The sequence below is a fragment of the Hakea prostrata genome, chromosome 2 (assembly GCF_041222555.1).
Source record: "Hakea prostrata isolate BN-2017 chromosome 2, UWA_Hpros_2, whole genome shotgun sequence".
NCBI classification, from domain to species: domain Eukaryota; kingdom Viridiplantae; phylum Streptophyta; class Magnoliopsida; order Proteales; family Proteaceae; genus Hakea; species Hakea prostrata.
The window spans coordinates 37412819-37418320 of NC_142601.1; the positions used below are offsets into that span (position 1 = coordinate 37412819).

Consider the following 5502-nt stretch of genomic DNA (forward strand, 5'->3'; position numbering starts at 1 on the left):
TAGTTAACGTTTTTGCATTAATTAATAGATTTAGTTTAAATTAGTTTTGTTGAATTCAATCTTAGTAACTTAGCCTTTTAGTTCCCCATAGTTCGACTCCGTACTTTCTGCTTGCTAGATTAGTATAGGATTTTATTTTTGATTGGTTAGCGACACGATCAAATTTTGGCGCTGTTGCCGGGGAACCAAAGCACGGTTGCTAGGATTGATTTTTGTCAATTAGGCATAATTTTTAGAGTAATTTTAGTGTTTTTAATTTTTAATTTTTCTTTGCTTATTTAACTAATCTCTTTTTCTTTTGTTTTGTAGGTAACTGCAAGAATAGCGATTCGATAATTAGTTTAGGTTGTTATCTTTTCTTTCTTAGATATAATTGTATTTATGACTTTTCAATTGTAATAATTGCATTAGATTGGGTTGTTTAGGTTAATTTTTAAAAATCCCCATCCCTCAGATCCCACATGTGTAACTTTTGTTCGAAAGATCACGTGGATTGCGTTTCAGGTACGTCCTAAACTCTCCCTTTTGCTATAGTTATTTTCTTTTAATTTTACTTATTTATCTTATTCTTTTTTTTTATTCTTCTGTGTGTATGCATGGTCGTCGGTCCCTAAACCCTGAGTTGACTCCACTTGACTTAGAGTTAGAAGAGACTTTGGCCAACCTTAGAAGGCAAAGAACCATGGCAAACTATGAGCCTCCAATGAGGCCCTTGAGTGAGCATTTCATTCCTACGATATATACTCCGGTTTCTTGTATTAAATTGCCTAACATAGAGGCGGCTCAATATGAGATCAAATCTAGTGTGATTCAAATGCTACCATCTTTTTATGGACTTGCCAATGAAGAGCCTTATAAGCACTTAGATGAGTTTTTAGAGGTGTCATCCACGGTTAAAATTCAAAACCTCTCAGTTGATGCTTTAAGGTTACTTCTTTTCCCATTCTCCCTTAAAGATAAAGCTAAGCATTGGCTTCATTTTTTGGACAATGTTAAAATTTCCACTTGGGTAGAAATGCAACAGGAGTTCCTTAAAAAGTTCTTCCCCATTGGCCGTACCAATAGCATTAGGAGAGCGATAATGAGTTTCTCCCAACAAGAAGGAGAACAATTTCATGAGGCTTGGGAAAGACTAAAAGAATTACTTAGAAAGTGCCCCCACCATGCTATTCCTAAATGGCAATTGGTTCAATGTTTTTATGATGGCCTTCGAGACCGACATAGGCAAATGGTTGATTCTTCTTGTGGTGGGACTTTCATGCACAAGAATGAGAATGAGGCATGGGAACTTTTTGAGACCCTTAGTGAAAACTCCCAACATCATGCTTCAGCAGCTAGGATTGAGATTCCATCCATTGGGCAACCAAAGAGGAGCGGTCTCTATGAGATCAATCCTACAGTTGAGATGAGTGCTAAGGTTGACTTGCTATCTAAGAAATTGGATTATCTCTTGTCATTAGGACAACAAACCCCATCTCCACTTCCTACAAGTTCTTCGCCACCTAATCATATTGAAGCATGTGCTTTATGTTCTAGCCTATCCCATCATGTCACTGACTACTATTTGGCTACACAATACCCTGAGTTTGCTAAGGAGCATACACATTTGGCCCAAGGAGTCTCTAAATTGGGCAATGATCCATATTCCAATGCCTACAACCCAGGATGGCGAAACCACCCCAATTTTTCATGGCGAAACTCAATGCCCAATCCCTCTAATCAAATACCTTATAGGCCACCTCCATTTAATATGCACCAAAATGCCTATAGGAATGAGCAACCATCATCTTCACAACCCTCACATAATTCATCATTTGAGGATAAGGTACTAAAAGCACTTAGTGGCTTAGAGCAAAACACTCAATTGTTGCATTCCCTCAATCCATTAACAAATTAGAAACTCAACTTGGTCAACTAGCTGATGCCATCAGTAGGAGGGAGGTTGGTCAGTTACCTAGTCAACCAATAGGTAACCCTAATCATCAAATTGGGTCTAGGAAAGAACAAGTCCAAGCAGTCTAGGTTGTGACACGCAATGGGAAGGAATATTATGCACCTTTGCCTACTCCTAAGCCATTGCCCATTGATCTTGAGAGTCGAGAAGAGGTTGATTTGACCCATGAGACTGGCAATGATGCACACAAGCCTAGTAAAGAAACACCACCTGTGAGTATTTCCCATCAATTTCCTTGTAAGGGGTTGCACATTCCGATTGTAGAGGGTCCTACTCCTAAATCTTACACTCCCAAAGCCCCCTTCCCTGAAGCTCTAGAGTCCTCAATTCCAGATTCTAGAAAGAATGCTAAGATGCAGGAGATGATTGATTTATTCCAACAAGTTCGTATCAATCTCCCACTATTAGATGCTATCAAGCAAGTCCCAGCTTATGCTATGTTTCTAAAAGATTTGTGCACCCAAAAGCGTAAGTTGAAGACTCAAACACCTAAAACTGTGCACCTAACTGAACAAGTCAGCTTGGTAATTTCCAACCAATCGCCCCTAAACTTAAAGATCCAGGTACATCTTTAATTTCATGTGTCATTGGAGATTTATCCATAAGTAAAGCATTGCTTGATTTGGGAGCTAGTGTGAATATTTTACCCGGTTCAGTTTATGATAGGTTTGGTCTAGGAGATTTGAAATCCACTGATGTGATTCTACAATTGGCAGACCGTTCAATCAAATGACCCCGTGGGCTACTTGAAAACGTTTTGGTAAAGGTTGAGGATCTATATTTTCCTGTTGATTTTTTGATCCTAGATATGGACAATACAACTACCAATAAGTTACCACCAGTCATTCTTGGACGGCCCTTTTTAGCCACTGCAAATGCTTGCATCAATTGTAGATCGGGTGTCATGGACATATCATTTGGCAATAAGAAACTTAGAGTCAACATCTTCAATGCATCCTTAAGCTCAAATAGGGATGAAGAGTGCTTTGCGATTAACTTTATTGATGAGGTAGTGGTTGATTATACTCCAAACATGCTTATTGATGATCCCCTACAACATTACTTGCCATTTGGGGAATCTAACCTAACTATTGAAGAAGTCAACACATTGTTGGACTCTTCCACTTCTTTGGAGCAGTCATCATTCACATTTAGATTTGAGCCTCCACCTCCATTGGCTGCTTCTTACTGAGTCTGGCTGAAGACTCTAAACTTAGCGCTTTATGGGAGGCAACCCATATGTTTAGATATTATTTCTTGTTTTTTCCCTTTATTTTCTTTGTTTGTTGTTAATTAGGTTTTACTGTTGCGTGCTCTATCACGAGTTCAAACATTGGATACACTCTTTCCTCTATTTGCTTCTATTATTTTTTTGCATGCACTGAGGTCATTGCATAATTTAAGTGTGGAGGGGGGGGGTGTCAACTCAAGTAAGACTTGTTGATAGTTGGTAGAGCATTGTCACAAAGATAAAAAGTGCCCAATTTTTTCTGGCTTTGGTAAGATAAATGTTTTAATTCCTTGCTTAGATACAAAATGAGAGTTTAAGTGTTTTAGAAATCCCATCTGATGTAATGAACACCCTCTTGAGAGAATAGTAATGGGTTTTACATTTTGAGACCGAGGTTGAATCGGAAAATAGGAATTCCAAGTAGTCCAAAAGGTTTGACCATCTAGTTATCTTGTATTGCCTTGTGCTTATGGTGACAAGTTGAGATCGATTTTAGACTATTAAATGTGAAGTAAATTGAAGTATAATGTGAAAAAAGAAAAAGAAAAAGAAAATGCTGAAGTTTAAAGGTTAGACCTCCTTCTTAGTAACCGGGTCTCGGTGTCACCAACATCGTGCTTCATGTCAAACAGTTGGGGTGTCTTTGGTCCAGTCTTGGCCCGTAGCCTAGTTGGCTTGAGTAAGTAAGTTCGAGGGGTATTCTACACCTAGTCCCTTAAAGCCATTTAGCTTGAGAGCGGCTGACCCAACACTCGTTACATAGGCCATCTAGAAAGCTTAAGAGGCAAGACATTGCACGGACTAGAACTGTGACCATTAAAGAAAGAAGTGAATTAATGTGCTTATAAAGGTGAAATGTCTAAGAAGGTCAATATTGCTTAGATCTTGAGTTCTTGGTATTATTTGGTACATAGTTTAGTCTTATCTGAGGGTGAACTGGTAGACTGAAGATAAGAAGAGACTTCTCGATTGAATTGTTTGCCTAGAGCTAGACTCAAGAGAGGGTGTAAGAGCTTAAGTGTGGGGGTGCCTATATTCCCTTTAATCTTTAGTGGAGTGTCTTTGTCTTGGAATCTATCTTTCTACTCTTACTACTGCCAGAATAATTACAAGAGCACTTAAGAATTTTGTGTGTATATTCTCTGCAAACACTCACGAGACACAACTCGTCCACTAGGGTAACCTAGGGGTTTAAAGGCTTGTTGCACATGCTAAGTGCAACCGTGATTCCTACGAAAGTGAGTTAGGTTTTTCTTTATTTATTTTCTGTATTAGTTTTATTTTTTTTGTTTTGCTCGAGGACTAGCAAACACTCAAGTGTGGGGGTATTTGATAAGCATGCATTTACCATTATTTATTTGATTTAATTCCCCCATACTTATTTAATTAAAGAGATCTAATTGAGTATTTTTGTGTATTTTTCAGGAATAAGAAGATTTTGGATATTAGAGATAATATGGAGTAAAGTTGGCAAATATATAAGATATTGGTGGATTTTAAATCATGGCATTCAATCTTGCTGCTCAAGAAATCATGAAAAGTGAGATCTTAGCCAAATTGGAAATAGGTGGAGGTCTAAGGAACAAAATTGGTAATAAATCTGAAAATCGGGTAAACAAACATACCTTTAGTATTTTGGGCATATCTCTCTCGTATGAGCTTGGATTTCGATGATTCAAGATACTATGAAACGATATTGAAAATATCTACAACTTTCCTGTTTTGAGTTTTTCCAAATTCCGAAAGAATAAAGGTCAAATAGACGGGTAAAGAGAGGGGATTCATTGTGTGCGGGAGACATAAAAGAGAAGCCAACCACAGAAAAGAAGACGACGAATGCGGCTCTCATCTCTCTCATTGCTGAAGAAGAAGACCACATCTCTCTCTCTCTCTCCCTATGTTTCATCTTTATTTTTCTTATGAACTTTGTAATAATGAGTAGCTAGTTCCTTTGCTTTGGGATGTAGATGAACCATGCTTATTTCATTAAATTGATTGTTCTATATCTTCTAGTTGATTGTGTTTGAGTTTGGCCAAAGATGTTCTATAACTCAGCAAACTAAGCGTGCCAAGCTTCCGCAAAGAACGATAGTCTTGCGAAGATAGGGCATATCTAGGAAGATCATCCCTAATTTACTTTGAAGTGTAGAGTTATATCGATTAGGGAAAAGCATTGGGGATTCGAAACCCCAAAGATCTTCACATACTCATAGTTAACGTTTTTGCATTAATTAATAGATTTAGTTTAAATTAGTTTTGTTGAATTCAATCTTAGTAACTTAGCCTTTTAGTTCCCCATAGTTCGACTCCGTACTTT

The 5502-nt window shown here is 37.8% G+C and overlaps 1 non-coding gene across 1 annotated transcript; it reads right to left on the reverse strand.

The window, feature by feature from the left end:
• Window positions 1-1063: 1063 nt before the first annotated feature.
• LOC149024295 (small nucleolar RNA R71) lies at window positions 1064-1170 on the reverse strand. The gene has a single exon (XR_016171912.1). It is a non-coding gene; the product is annotated as a small nucleolar RNA R71 (small nucleolar RNA).
• Between the last annotated feature and the right edge of the window lie 4332 nt (window positions 1171-5502).